The sequence below is a fragment of the Haemaphysalis longicornis genome, unplaced genomic scaffold, assembly GCF_048455015.1.
Source record: "Haemaphysalis longicornis isolate Haplotype H1 unplaced genomic scaffold, Haemaphysalis longicornis Haplotype H1 scaffold_6, whole genome shotgun sequence".
Taxonomy (NCBI): domain Eukaryota; kingdom Metazoa; phylum Arthropoda; class Arachnida; order Ixodida; family Ixodidae; genus Haemaphysalis; species Haemaphysalis longicornis.
Genome location: NW_027526407.1, coordinates 115,776,263 through 115,792,494, shown reverse-complemented (window position 1 = coordinate 115,792,494; position 16,232 = coordinate 115,776,263). Strand labels below are relative to the sequence as shown.

The following is a 16,232-nucleotide window of genomic DNA, read 5'->3' as shown; positions in this document are numbered from 1 at the left end:
CACCAGCCCAGCATCTCACCAATTATTTTGTGTTTCTTTCTTGCTACTTCCTTGTAGTTCTGGGAGGCTGTGTTGAGATTCGCTGGCCGGGATGCCCGCATGATTATCATATCTTGGGCTAAAAAGGTCCCGGCAAAGCTCCGACTGCAAACCATCCCCTCTCTTATGAAGTTCAATAAAGTTTTCCCTTCCTCACTCGCTCTCCCTGTCTACCAATGTATCCTAGGTACAACAAAACAAAGTTTTTGGATACATACAGCACCAAAGGAACGACTGGGGGCGGCAAACTTTGTAAGGTTGTATTACATGTTTTAAAACATTTTGAGAACGGTAATGTACACTTTAAAACTGCAACAACCACTTCTGCAATTCTATTTTTACTTTTCGTGAATAAGCATTCTGCGACCGAGATGAGACACATTGTGCAAGCAGCCGTCCTCTAGACTTCTCTTAAGACTGTATAATTACCGCGTTCAACGTCATATCAAGTTTTATCCTACCGGTTATGAAGAAACAAGCTGCCTATTTATATTTTACGGCACCAGTACCATTATGAATAAAACGGGCGACATATTTGTTTCTATCAAATATCAAATACAGCGCACATATACAGGGTTTGCAAAGTTTTAAGTAACCATAAATTGCTCAATGTGAATCGCTTTGCCGACAGCCGTGTTTATTTACCGCCAACACTAGTTCCCGCCACTTTACCAGGGCAGTGTAGAAAAATTTGTGCTGGTGGATTTATGAGCAAGATTTAAAAGCTACGTGGAGCTAGCATTTTTTTTCAAGACTGAGCTTGAAGAAGTTATGTTCGCAAAGTGGTAGGTTATTAATCTTCTCCGAATTCTCGTAGAGTCTAGAACGAAGTGTGCTTTCTATTAAGACTGATAACGCAAAAGTGTTTGTTGCATATATATAAAGTACTATTTCCTTACATTTCCCTCTTCCGCACTTTCCTAAAGATTTTTCCCTACTTGGCCCTCCGAAATTTGTATTGTCAGTAATAAATATTAATACTGTGCAAACTTCACGTCTGCTCAGCAAATTATTTCATTACATATTTCCTAAACTTAAGACCTTTTGATGGTGGGATATCGTCTCGCACATACATTGACTCGAAATCAGAAATTGGAAGGAAAAGACATGTAAGACATGGTAAATTCTACTGCTGTCTTTTCAGTGACAAACCTTACGCCAAGATCTTTCTGGTAGCCAAGGTACTAAGTGATTTCTTTGTGAAATGGTGCGTTATATTTACATTCGCAAGTGTAAAAACTACGCTTTTACTCAAACAGCATTACTGTCTAGCTGCCCCACATTGTCCCCACCTCAGGGGAACTGTAAAAGTGATTCTCAAAAAATTGTTCTGTGCACAACTTTGTACACGCTCATTTTATAAAATAGCCAAAAAAACCATAAAGTATATTTATGCAAGATGCTGCGGGTTTTGGGCACACCCTTTTTCAGCTTGTATCTTTCATGGCAAGATTTCAAACAATAGCAGCTGTAAATTCTAGGGCCTTGAAGGTTACACTTTTTGGTGCTCTAGGTTCATGGGGAATTTTCTTAGCTCGTAGGGACAAGTAATTTGCTGCTTCAGTTGCGCCACATATTTTCTTTCTCGCGTGTCCCACCCCATCATATTTAGTAATTAGAGAATACATGTACTCGAGGTAACGGTGTTACTTTCAGCCATTCTAAGAAGTGCAAAATTCCTAAAAAGCCGTGGACATGCCTGTCTGAACAAAAAATTCATATAAACAGCTCCATCCATCACATCTTTTGTCTTAACGCGACTACAACAAATTAGCTGGTACGTTTTTTTGTTTGTTTTAGCAGGGCGCAAAGTAAATTATCGCAAAAATGCAAAACCAAGTACATACCACGTTCCTGCAGAAACACTGGTTGGCTTCCTATAACACTTGGCGTGTCTCCTCCACCCGAAACTTTGAAAGAATAAGTGAGTTACCATTTATATAAACCTTTACAATAGTGAATACAGGTATTTTGAAAACTGAAAGCACACACAAATTTGTGTACACGTAAAAGAAACGAACTATGCGACAGATATGCGTAACGTGTGCTGCGTTCTACTAAGGGCGTTTAGAACAGCTTCCGTTGAAGTAAAATTTTTCAAAAAAATTTTCAAAACCCTCACGTAATAGAATTATTTGCGAGATTATATTCATAAACCGCACTATTCACGGCAGCATAAGAGAAGGTGTTTGGGCGTGGTGTAAATCAAAGTGGGACTCAGTCATCAGGCTACTACACCAAAGTAATATACTACTGCATGCAATACTACTGAGCAAAGTCTACTTCAATACTTTTACAATGCAACATAAGAACCGAAATAGTGAGTAGCCTTTCGAAAACAGTAACGCAGTAGCGGGGCTTGCATATTTCTGAATATGAACTCTGTGTGGCAGCTGCCACCACGCGGAAATACTCCGTGTCTGGAAACGCGTAAAGTCAGCATACCTAGATGTAGCCGAGATCTCCACAGACTGTACAGTCCAAGCATAATGAAAAGTTTTTAGGTGACGTGAAAGCAAGAACACACAACTATGCGGTGAATAAAAAACAAACTGAGAACCGACGTCTTTTCTAGAGTTCTCTTAAAGATGTCCCGGAAAAAGAAAGCACTTCGAGAGAGTAAGGCGGTATGATCTTGTGTTTCCAGATCTCTACATAACGTATAATTTAGATTTTCAAGAAAACATCACTTTCCCGCAGTCATTATTTTACAGGCAGCGTTGCAAAGTGTACTTTAAAAAGGAAAGTCTTTTTCCTTGCCAGAATAACACACGCTTAACTCCACAGAATATCCTCGCCTTTGCGATTTCAAAAACATAAACTTAGAAAGGTCATTATATACTGTTGTTTTAGTGACCATAGCTGAAATTATAAGGCGAAACTGACTGACATGAATTTGCATTCTTGATCGTTGCCTTTAAAAATGAGCTTGGTTAGAGAGTACGGAGGGAGACAACCCATGGAACAGACTCTTGAGCAAAGACACCTCCATAAAAACATAGATACACATTGGTTTTCCCACGCAAGGAGAGAAAACGGGGAAACATCTACCGAAAAAAATTTCTAAGACTGAATAAAAACTTCGGAATAGGGTTTGGAGTTGGTTTCGACATATGTGTACACACCTAGGGCATTGAACACATCTGTCGAAGGTTGCAGAAACGCCTCGACAGTTGCACACGTACACAGAGGCACCCACTATATGCGCCGTACAATAGCGTAATAGCGCCGTACAATAGCGCCGTATACTGAATGCTTGCAAATGGCGGGGTAATGAACTAATACCAATTGGCCCTGTTCTACAGCGATTTTTTTCAAAAGCGGAGGGTGCTTTTTCAGAAAATCCGGGACTTTTGAGGGTTAGTGTAGATTTATTTATATTTTTCTTCAGCATGGCTGCTAATCTTTCTGTCTATAAGTCCTGAAGCATTTTTGCAGGTGTTCTCGGCACCCGTGAAATTCGACGATGTCGTTCGTAAACTTCGGCTGGTTCTCAGTATTTTATGCTTATAAGCAATACTAGCTCTCTGTTAAGTTTTCTGAGCACCCCTCTAGGCACGCTATGAACACGTTTTACTGAATACAATCCAAACTTTCAAATACAAATCGTTCACACGAATACCAGTAAAAACGTAGGACCACGAAACTGCTGCGTATTAAAGACTATTGCTTCTGTTGACAATACCATTCAAAGTGTAAGCTTTTAAAGTGTTTCAGGATTTAATTTTGTCTGAGACACCATTGACGTTAACAATCTGTAAAAGAACGCTTTTTAAAGAACGCCTTAACAAGCTCACCAGCTCTTTATTAAGATCGCCATGTCTAGATCTATCGCCGAAGCTATAAGGGATATTCAGAACAGCTGTATTTGTCTTTTACAAGGCCTAATTGTCTAAAATGCTGAAACAGCCTTGCTATCGCCCACCTAGGGAACTGCCACCACCCGAAAACTAATTTACGTTATAAAAAAGAAAGGATACTTGTTGCAGTACACTGTACGTCGTGAAGATCTTGCATTTATCAATCCGTATACGCGAAGGAAACCATTAAGTCCAAGAAGTTAAAGCAAAGCAGACATCGAAGTCTACAGCAGTGACTACCGATTGCCCAAAAAAAATTCTTCAAAGTGAATTTCTACCCTTCTGCAGTGTGCGAACTTTTTAAAGATTCAAATACGGCATCGAAATAAATACGCCTTTTATTTATGACACTATTTTAGCAAACAGGGCAGCATTATTTTTCTAAGGAATAATGTCAAAAATACGTCAGCAATGAGTCAGATATAAAAATTATTAGAAATAAGTAAATCACTTAATATTGCGATAAAAGTAATTTTTATGTTTAATAAACTTACTGAAAATATTACTCGAGGTGCCTGTGCGTGCACCAACAAGCCTTTCCTTCTGGTTCACAATAGTTGCAATAATATTTCGGCCCCACATTTAAAAATACAGATACTTGGGCATACTACCTTTTGGGTGGTTCTGTTTGGATTCCTGCCAATCATAATATCGAGCAATCTTGAATAATTTGTGTGGAATTCCATATCCACTCTTAGAAGATTTTTTGAGGGGCTCTATAGCATGTGTCGTGTTGACAATTCCATTCTAAAAAGTAAACCAGAAAAACATCTCACCAACATTTTTAAATATATCATTCATTTCATTGCTAATGATAAAACCTCAGCTGTTTTGTCTGCACTGAGGCCATAGTCTTGCAAAATAGTGGATATCTGAACGAATGACAATGTAATTGGCAACTAACAAAACTTCCTTATCCGTTACATTTAAAAACATACGTAGCGTACTGCCAAAGAGCGAAAAATTAGGTTCTTTGCTAGATGACAACGAGTCTGTCGTCTTCGCGCTTACCGAGACGTGGCTGTACCATGATATTAACAATAACGAACTTTCGGCAAATTGTAACGTCTTTAATATTTACCGTAAAGACCGTGCTGACTGAAGAGGTGGTGGTGTTGTTTTGGGTATTAGAAAAACCGCTTGTTCTTACGTTATTGACACAAAAGCACGCTTTTAGACAATTTGGGTAGCACGCACAACAAGCCCTACTAACGTTGTACTTATAGGAAACTGTTACCGCCCTCCTGATGCCAATACTTGTTTCACATCTTAATTGTGGAAAAGTGTTACCAATGCCATGAAGTTGTGCGACACTGAACATGTTTTTTTCGGAGACTTTAACCTTCCACAGATAGATTAGAACCTTTTATTCACTCCTTGTAATATATCAGCCGATTTTATCAGCCTAACTGTTAGCTTTAGTCGTGTACAGGTCGTCAATAAACCCATCCGTGGTAACAATATCTTAGGTTTAGTACGGACGTGAGCTCATGTTACTGTCGTGGAAGTTTTTACCATGAAGTTCTATGCGACCACAGACTACTTGAAGGAATCCTTGGTCTTCCATTATCGTTTTCCGGCAAAACTACCGAAAACATTCGTGACTATAACAAAGGCACCTCTATTGGAATCAACAATAAACTCGAAATATTGTTTAGCCAGGTACTCTTGCCCTCCTTTAGTCACCGTTCGAGACAGGACAACTGTGTTCTTTTTCGTGACAGAATGTCAGTCCTTATACACCAATACATTCCGCTAGTTTCACTATCAAATGAAAAATATAATGCTTTGCTATCTTGGCCACTTAGCCAGTTGAGAAATAAAACGAAACATTTGTACCGAATAGGTAAACGCCTACGCACAGCCAGTGCTTGGGAGAAGTATAAACATTGTTTAGATGCGTACTGCCCAGCTATACGTTCTGCTAAGCTTAAGTATTTCTCAACTGACCTGGGTGCCCTGTTAAAACCAATCCAAAAAAATTCTGGCGTGAAATATCTCGAAATCGTGATGCCAACCGCATTACTTTACATTATAAAAATCCCGTACCCCTCTCTAATGCCCAGGGTTGTTCTGAATTTAATACGTTTTTTGCTTAATATTTGCTGAGGAGGACCAATCCACAATGGCTAACGTACCTTATTGTGATTAGCAGTACATGCAACACATTTAGCATGCCTGATAACCAAGCTGAAGATGTCCAGCTCAACTGGCGCTGATAATATAAACTCCAAACCACTTTAAAAACCATGAAAATTACAGGTAAATATCTCTTGTATTTTTCAACAACCTTTTAAGACCGGTAGCATACCTGATGAATTGAAAATTCTCAAAGTTACCCCATTGTTTAAACAGGACACAAGCTTGTACACCAAAATTACCGTGTAATCTCACTTACATCGATTTGCTGCAAACGTTTAGAGCACATTATCGCTTTTCACATTTACAACCACGTTTAGTCTAACCAGTTCTTTTTCTGCAACCAACAGGGGTTCAGCAAAGGTTGGTCATGTGAGTGCGACGCAAGTGCTAGAATTCACGACTGACCTTCACTCAGGCACGAATATTATTCTTCAAACAGACTGCATTTTTCTAGACTTTTCGAAGGCTTCTGACCGGGTGCCCCAGTGTCGCCTAATCTTGAAACTATCTCCCCTTCAATTAGACTCACTAAGCTAATCCTGGCTTACAAATTTTTTTCCCTCCGGCAACAATTCACGGTCATCGATAATGATTCGTCGCCAATGCGCGATGTTACTTCCGGAGTGCCGCAAGCAGCGTGCTAGCCCTGCTGCTTATTCATATCTATATTAATGACTACACAAACGGTGTTACATCATTCATACGAATATTTTCCGACGACTGTATAAGCTACCATCCTATCAAAAATAATAACAATCATTACACACTGCAGAAAAATCTAGACGTAATTATCAAATGGTGTGGAACTTGGTAAATGGTGCTCAACGCATCGAAATGTAGAACCCTCTCTTTTAGTCGTAAACATGACACCTCCATTTTTTTTTTACCGCATAAAACTAACAAAGTGCTCGCTCATGTGTCCACGTGCAAGTATTTGGGCGTACACTTCACACATAATCTTGCATGGTCCCCTCACATCACTAAAATCTGTGCGAATGCCTCAAGATCACTGGGCTACCTACGCGTAACCTACATTTTCCCCCCGCTAACGTCCGCAAATTGGCTTACGAAACTTTTGTTCGACCTCAACTGGAATTTGCCTCACTAATTTGGTCTCCCCACCAAAACTACTTAACTGACATGGTCGAGGCAATCCAAAATAGGTCAGTTCGATGTATTTCTCGTAACCTTTGCTGAAGCGTAACTCAATTTAAAACAGAGTATTCTCTTCAATCATTAGCCAGTCGCCGCAATATTTCTCTTTTATGCCTCTTTCAAAAATACTCACATAGCACTAAATTGACAACAGTTCATATCCAACGACCCTCCTACTTATTAACTGGGCTAGACAACCAGCGTAGCTTTTCGCGCATGTACGTTAAAGCAAACTCTATTAACGCACCCGCATTGCCTCGAGCCATCGCGTTATGGAATGATCTTCCCTATAACATGGTATCTGTCACCAACTCAGTTTCCTACCGCAAAAAATAACTCTTGCACTTCAGTTTATAAATTAGGGTTTGAGCACTTTGTTCTTGATTGTATATAACATTTTTGGTGATCTGGGAAAGTTCTTTTGTAAGTCATTCTGCCCACCGATTTTTTGTGCGTTATTTTTGTTTGTTTCCACCTTGCGTCACAGTTTCTACAACTGCCACAGGCGTCCTTCAGCCTTTATTCTGACAAAAGCTGGTACCGCAAAACTCCGGCTAATACCACAAATGTCATATAATGTTAGTGTTCTCTAGGTGAGTTCTACGACCGCCGACGTCGTACTTGTGCGCTTTATTCTGACCGCTAGGGCATTACTAACAACAAAAAAACACAAGAATAAAGCACGAGTCGCAGTCGCACATGGTATAGCCAGTACTGTGAAGTTGCGTACCCAATCCTGGCCCCAATTGTAACCTTCTAACAATTTCCAGTAATGATTCCTTATTTTTGCTCCGGAGTATAATATACGCCTAATTAAAATGAGACTTGACGTTAACGTACAACCGTCGTCGTTGACGTATATGCTTCCTATTAGTGTTGATTCTGTTTTTACCTTAACTCAGCTACAACATTTTTTAACTTGGTAACTACCTTGCAACCTTTAGGGCATTCCTACTGGTTTTTGCAGCGAAGTAAATGTCTGGGTTTTTATACAAAAAAAGAGAGCGGTACAATTAGATGAAGATTTTGGGGGATATATTCTCTGATTGGCCCTATCGAAACTGAGCGCGACGACGGGGCTGCAGTGAAGCGTATTTTCACTTGTTTGGTGTAGGCGATAAACAAAAACGTTCATGCGTGTAAATTTTGGCACACGTCACAGAATACATTGTCGGAGAAATTTTTGCTACTCCTCTACTATAAGCCACCTCGTAGGCCGGTACAGCTAAACGTGTCAAACCAGTGAAAAACTTTATATTTATTTAGCAATAAAAACAGTTGAAAGCCAGAAGCAGCATCTGAAAGTCCGCCTAAATATGGCATATAGGGGGAAAAATTTGTGTGTATGTAAACACGTGTGTAGGTATAAGCGTATTACTACCCGCCGCGGTGGCTCAGTGGCTAGGGCGTAGCGCTGCTGAGCACGAGGTCGCGGGTTCGATTCCCGGCCGCGGCGGCCGCTTTTCTGATGGAGGCGAAAAGCAAAAACGCCCGTGTGTACAAGATTTCGGCGCACGTTAAAGATCCCGAGGTGGTCAAAATTAATCCGGAGCCCTCCACTACGGCGCGCCTCATCACCTGCGTTGCGTCGGCGCCTTAAACCCTACAATCAATCAATAAGCGTATTACTGAGAAACAGTGTTTATATGGCCGGGCGGGCAAGTGCTCCTGGAAAAGAATATCGCAGAAGTGACGTCATGGCTTTCTAAATGATTAAAAGCAGAATGTATTCTCTTGCAGACAAAAAGGGGACCATAAATAGTCGTGCTAACTCCACACACAATACAAAACGAATAAAATGGCCGCAATAGCAAATCACGCCTGCCTAATTGCAATCGGAGATTTAAAGGCAGAGTACTAATAATTTGCTCTCAATTTCGCACAAGAGGGAACCTGAACTTTGCTGACACCGAATGCTCCCATTTTCGTTGCATCAGGATACTTTTATTGTAAACGATGGTCCCTAAAATCATTTACCCTTACCACAAGCTCTTTTAAATTGATAACTTTCGGGCACCAGAGCACGCCAGTAATTTATGCTAAGAATTGGTATAAAAATGTCAGTTCGGAAAAACTCCTCGACGTACTATTTCCAATATTCTTGTGGCAAAAACTTTAGGTTCGACTGATCAAGAAATTAAGTGCCCTCCATCGCTATGAAGAATGACGACCAGGGAAGCTGGACGCCGTCCAAGTTCGCAGGAAACAAAACACAATTGGTTTTATTTAGCGATTTAGCATAATTTCTACCTAATAGGCTGAATGAGAGAAAGAGAAAAAGACATTTTAATGCGCAGGATCCCTGGAGTGGACCTTTATTCAGTGAATCCGTGTGTTTTTCTTGGCTGAATGAAAATTGAAAAGATTCGACCTTCATTCTAGCGGCCAAACTCAAGACTGCCCTCTTCCCTCCCGCATCATTGCGCTTAACGTACCAACACAATCCGCGCTACCACGTGGGACAGTAGACAAGTCGCAGAAGGCCCTGAGATTTCCACGCTTAGATCTCTCCCCCAGCAAAACGAACATGTCACCGCTACTCCCGCATACGTCCATGCACGCATAAACGGGTACCGGGAATGTGCGCATGCTCACGCCTAAAAGACACCCGCAATAATGATCTTCCGAAACCCCGCCAACATAAGCAAGACTTAGCTCACGTCACCATTCAAGCAAGCAACTTGCGCTTCAACCAGGAGGGATTCCAACCTACTCGACAAGGTTTAACTTGACCCTTGAGATGCGGCGGTAACACGTTCTGCAGCAGCGGGTTTTCTTCGTTTCCACGCCCATTCTAGAGTCACTTTATGCCAACGGTTCCTCAGTTTCCACACTTTTTCCTCGGAGCACACGACACGTGTCTGACCCATAGCGAGTTAAAAGTGCAACTCCTGCTAACAGCTCTATCTCTGTTAGACATACGTAGCTTCACTGTAACAAGTGGTGTTGATAACAGAAAACAATACATTACCACCATGGCGTGTCCGGAGCGAAATGAAATGGTGTATGTTGCAAAATTTTCTCTGCACTGGAACATATTCTTGTGGATTACGGATGAATGCCGCTGCAATAGGCAAGGAAAGTAAGGAATAAAAGTTCACGTTTTTTCTGTGAAACAAAATTTAAGACGCGGGTAAAAGTTGATGTTTTGATAACATTAGACAGATGAGTACAAGTTTGTTCGGAGAAAATATAATCAGTGTTCAGAACGCCCTCAACGCCATGTCAGCAATTCACGTGCGGAAGAAGTGCCACAAGAATCAAACGTGCATAATGCCACAAAATGAAACAAAATAAAACCTCCATAACTGGAACATTTCGCATAAGCTTGCATAGTTAAATCTTGATGAGGCAAATACACAAAACAAGGGCGTTTATTCAAAGCGGTCCCAACGTTTCGGAGCCAACTCGGCTCCTTCATCAGGGGTGACTGTGTAGGACACGAAGCAGCGGTTATATCGGCCTCCGACGTGCAAGGGCATGATTCCAGTAAGAAAAAAGAAAAATAAAAAGAAGACACCTATATAACCGCTGCTTCTTGTCCTACACAGTCACCCCTGATGAAGGAGCCGAGTTGGCTCCGAAACGTTTGGACCGCTTTGAATAAACGCCCTTGGTTGGTGTATTTGCCTCATCTAGTTTAACCCAACCAGACAGAGTTCTGTCGCAGATGTTCACATAGTTAAATCCTGTAGCAAGCATTAGTACATTTTACCAGTGCCAAAATAAATTCTGCTGATACAACTTTACTGGCTTATTTCATTAAAAATTATGATACACATTTATGTCCATCTGTTTGTACATTACTCCTTAAACCTTTTTTGTCAACTGCATACGAAGAGCTTTCCTAGAAACACCCAATTCCAGCAGTACTGTCGTGCTCGACTTAAGCACCAGCCGCAGGTACAATCGCTTCGGTGCACAGCTCTTTCTGTCTTGCCTAATTCCACAACCTTCGTTGAGTAAAGATATGTGACTAAGCTAGTCCACACATTTCCAGCCCTCCGCCTGTTGTTTCCAGCTCGACTCCAATTATATACCGCAAGTTGGGAGTAGTTGTTTCACCAGACGTATTACAAATGCACGGGTGGTAGTTTCTCTTGCTTAAGGCTTTGTTCTTTTAAAAGCCCCAAAGATGCAAGAATAGCAGAAACCAAGCAGAAACAGAAGGCCTAAACTTCTAATGAAATCTTTTTTGCGCAAACATAAACGATGGATTGCTCTACTGCGACACCACTACATTTCTTTCTATAGGGTAAGAAAGCGATGTTTTCGATTGATTGATTGTAGGGTTTAACGCGCCGACGCTATGCAGGCGATGAGGCGTGCTGCAGTTGAGGGCTCCGGATTAATTTTGACCACCTGGGAACCTTCAACGTGCGCAGAAATATGGTACACACGGGCGTTTTTGCTTTTACGTCCATCAGAAAAGCGGCCGTCTCCGTCGGGAATCGAACCCACGATCTCATGCTCCGCAGCGCAACGCCTCAACCACTGAACCACCACTGCGGGTAGGCATGTTTTCGGCAACAAATGCCACTGTCACACCGCAAAGGCCTGTGCCTAAGACCCTCTGGCTGTAAAGGCTTTCAATACCTACATATTTTTTGTAGCATGTCATACAGACGCACCAGAAACGAGAAGGAAATAAGGCTTGTACGGCAATTGCAACGCTACCTTGAGCCAAGTTTTCAATTTTCAGCCTCATTCTTTAATATTCTCTAGTGCTCCCCTGTCTTTTAACTCGAACTGCCACCGGTATTCCCAATACGTGCTTAGTGCTCGATTTCATAAGTAACACGCGAGTGGCGGCCGAATAGACTTATCGTATGGCTGGGTAACAGGTTAGCGACGCAGGCGAGTACTAAACAGTGAGGGGGTTATTTTTTCCAATTTTCACCAGCTTCCCCCTCGGGGTTAGCGTCTTTGACTATGCAAGTGTGCAAGCCTAAGACACCAGCCCTAATGCCGTTTGGGGCAACATACTGCAGTAGCGAACTAATGGTCCCGATGGTGGTTTCTTGCCTATTATCGGATAAAGATCTGCGATCAGCTGTCATACGTCATTTGCGTCCCGACAGGGGCACGTGCCAGCAAATATATTGTCTTTCTGTCGGACTAATTAGAATATGTCACTCAGGCTAGTATCATTTCCTTACAGTTTGAAAGACGGGGGATAGCTTTCGTGTTCACTTCGTGTTTAAAATCTTCTCAACGCTTCCCTCGGAGAGTGTTAACTTTTAGTAGTGGGTGCCAATGTGAACGTATGGGTCACTTCTACGTACGTTTTACACTTGACTGGCTCACGGAAGGGGTAAATTCACCCACATTTTTTGCTGTTCACTCTGCCCTAACCATAAAACGCCCTTTGCTGGGTTCCTTAGACGTGCTCGTACTTCTGTAACACCACATGCTCGTTTAGAGCTTTCCAGTTGCATCCGTATGGCCTCCCATGTTCCTCCGAAGCTCCAAGCCCCTTGCAACACAGGAACGCCATTTAATAACTGGCCGAAAATACTTCCGCATCAATCGCAAACACCCCGCACGGTTTTCCAGCAGGCCAAGCCAAAAACTATGTCGGGCTGGATGTGCAGGATATGGAAGGAGATGAAATAGAACAGGTCAGCGGCCCATTTATTTCGTGGCAATGGCGGCACCCAGGACGCAAGAGGCCATTAAAAGACTGCACAGGGTGCATAAACACAGGCCAATGACAAAAGCTAGAACTCAAGATATTGCCAAGAATGGTGGTGTATTTCAAACATGATTGCATTGAGCGTGTGGGTACATGTTCTCCAAGTCTTACAGTTTGCCATAAATATGCCAAAAAGCGTGCCCTTGATGGCGCATCGGATCCGGCGCTCTTCTGTTTGGCGTGCGAACAAAATTAATATAGTGTGAACCCTGTACGTTCAAGCATACTGCCTTTAACCAAATCTGTGCTGAATCACAAACTAAAACACTGGCATGATAACGAAGAGCACGGCGTTTTAGGAGCCGACATGACACGTGCGGACGGCTCTGCTTTGAACACATGCCATAATCCTGCCAGCAAGGCTCCACCAGAACTCATATTTTGGCTAGATAGGTATCCCAGAGTTCATGTTTTTCATTCGTCAATGACTGAAATCGCTCATCAGCTAGAAATTGATACCACAGCCTCTTTTTAAATGTGCTGATGACAGTACAGTAAGAACTAAGGCAATTTACTAGGCTGCTAAACATCCGGGCGCAGTCAGAATCGTTATTGATCTCCAATAAGCTGTTACGACCCGTTTCCAAAGCCATCCCACATTGAATTTTTCTGTGCTTCTGACAAGAAAGTGTCCTTACTCCTTCATTCACTACATAACCCGTTACCTCATATACGTTACGTGGTTTACCGGGCCAGAACCTCGTCCAGTGCAGGTCTTCATTCATATTGTTACATGGCGAAAGGACTAATCAGACGAGCGATGGTTAGTGGTGACCCGATCTATAACAAAGAGAAGGAATCTATTTACAATGCGACCATGACAACTCGAGCTCAGTTCGTGCCACCATGTGCTTCATCGTAGGCGGCGCGGGTCCTTAGGAGCAATTTGCCAGTGCTAACTTCTGCTTCCTATAATAGTTTTTACTCGTGGAAGGCGACCGCGCCGGCCAATGCCACAGTACTTGAACGTGTGCAACATTGATGAGAGGCATCCAGTGAAGTCTTTGCCACCACGGATGATGATGAGCTTTATGAACATTGGCCCCGGAACAGCTGTGTCCGCTAATGCAATGAAGGAACATTCGAAGACTCCGCCGACATGCCGGAAAACGAGGCAGGTGAACGGCATCGTCGTATTGTCAGGCCGCAGCTGATAACGTCTCCTCTAGTCTACGCGGGTCATTGGTGAGACAGGAGGGGTGGGGGAGTGGGCGCGTTCACGGCCCACCGGCCTGCGTGATCCAAGCGCGTCGAGGTGATCTCTTTAGAAGCCAAGGAAGCTGGGGAACCAGTATGCTGCTTAAGACCTCACCCTTCACAAAAAATATCACGTAGTGGCGGTTCTTATAAGATGAGCGATGGTTACTGGTGAACCGATATATTTACAAGGATAGACTTATTTACAATGCGGTCATGACAGCTCGAGCTCCGTCCGTGCCCCCAGTGCTTCGTTGTCGTCGGCGTGGGTCCCCAGAAGGTATCTGTCTGTGTACACTTCTGCTTCCGGCAGTAATATTCCCATACCATCAAAACCAGGGGGAAAGGTCCGCGCAGTTTCATCACTGACGGTATCGTTTTATCCTGTCATACCGCCCGCCTACGTTTCAAAATATATGCTGAAGAAAATAGGTGCTTGATCTTATAAAACCACAAAGCTTGCTCTACAACTCAAACTTTTAAATAAAACATCACAGGATAACTTAGTTTTTTTACGGGTGAGCATTACCAGCCGTTGCAAGTGCAAATCAAAATAGGAGTAAGTAAACCAGCTCACTCACCAAAATATCCATCTCAGTACCATTCACATAAACCCTTTCAACGTAAGTATCGGCAAATATTGAGACTGGGTCCATATTGAGAAGATGGTTTTCGTGAATTGCAAGCTTCCTCTCAAGTCCTTTGTTTGTTCTGCTGTGTATGATAACGGGGAAGACCACGGTACCTAGTGACGAAGAACAAAACACCAACGAACCAATTTATGCTTCTTTGTAGGAACGAGAAGCAAAACACAATTGACATTGTTGCCCTGGCTGTTCTGATCGAAGCCGCCACAACAGTGTTCTCTTGGCGCAATAAATACACAACCAGAAGTTCTATTTTTATAAGGTGCAGTCCTTCAAGGGTGCCCATAGCGATAAGGATCCCATAAGTTGCGTTTTTGTAGAGGTGGACACTGTAAAGAAGAAGCTGCACTGAATAGTAGAGTGAGAACGTGGCGGCTGCAGCAACAGAGATATTTATAATTGCTCGCTTCTAAGTGTGTCTATATGTCTACTACAAAATTTATTTTATTTTTACGCGGATGCGGTCACAAATTTAGAAAAACATATAAACTCAATTTTTAAATAAGGTCCAGACATTCATTTTTTCAAGAAATGGATTGCTTAGATTTACTTATTTCTTACCCAAACGCCCTATTACTAAATTTGCTGCTAGTTTCACGACCAATTCTTACTGTAGGATTATGTGTTCCTTTAAATCCAAGAAAACAACCACAAAGCATTTTTCCTCAAAACAAAGGACAGAACTAGAAAGCGTTAGGCTTTTTTCACGTAGCTACCAATGCACAGCCGTTAAATATCCTTCTGACAGCTTTGATATAAGTAGAACATTTTTTAGTAGGGGTCTACTAAATATTTCAGAGCTCTCACGCCGGGTTGAATAACTAGAGTTGTGCGACTGAATCAACAGCTTTCTACTCAAGGATTAATCACATACGAACAAAGTAGACAGCGTCAAATTTTATCCAAACTCAAGAAACCGTTCCCTGCACTGCACCGAAAAACAAATATGTGGTTCGTTGAGTTCCAAGAATTGAAGGTGAGAACATTATTACCCCTACTACTTTCCACAAGCACTAAATATTCAGCAGTGGATAAAACTAACTCCTGCAGGAATCGACTCTTCGAACCAATGCACATACAGATTGACAACGCGAAAACTTCGGACAACTCCTGGACCACACGGCATTACTTATGAGGTGTACATGAACCTCGATGAACCAGTTCTTGCCATCTTCTCGACTACATCAACGAGGTTTGGCTCTCTGTCGAAACTCCAGAGTCATGACATTCACGCCGATATTGTGCCTATACCAAAGCCAGGAAAGCCGCCCGACCATCTTTCCGATTTGCGCCCAATCGCCTTGACATTCACGATTTGCAAGCTTTTGGAGCGCATGCTTGCGGCCCGCCTTCAATGGTGGTTGGACACCTTCCAATTGTACAACCCAGCCCAGATCGGGTTTAGACGTCGTCTGGTTATGGAGGATAAAGTAGGCCATTTGTCGTCAATGGTGCTACTAGGCGGTCGTTCACACAAAATGCGAACAGTCCTTGCCA

At 42.4% G+C, this 16,232-nt stretch overlaps 1 long non-coding RNA gene across 1 annotated transcript; it reads right to left on the bottom strand.

Moving 5' to 3' along the window:
* Window positions 1-1,886: 1,886 nt before the first annotated feature.
* LOC144141907 (uncharacterized) lies at window positions 1,887-14,813 on the bottom strand. The gene is made up of 4 exons (XR_013316739.1): window positions 14,670-14,813; window positions 10,168-10,260; window positions 4,511-4,646; window positions 1,887-1,949 (listed from the first exon to the last, which is right to left on the bottom strand). It is a non-coding gene; the product is annotated as an uncharacterized LOC144141907 (long non-coding RNA).
* Window positions 14,814-16,232: the final 1,419 nt, after the last annotated feature.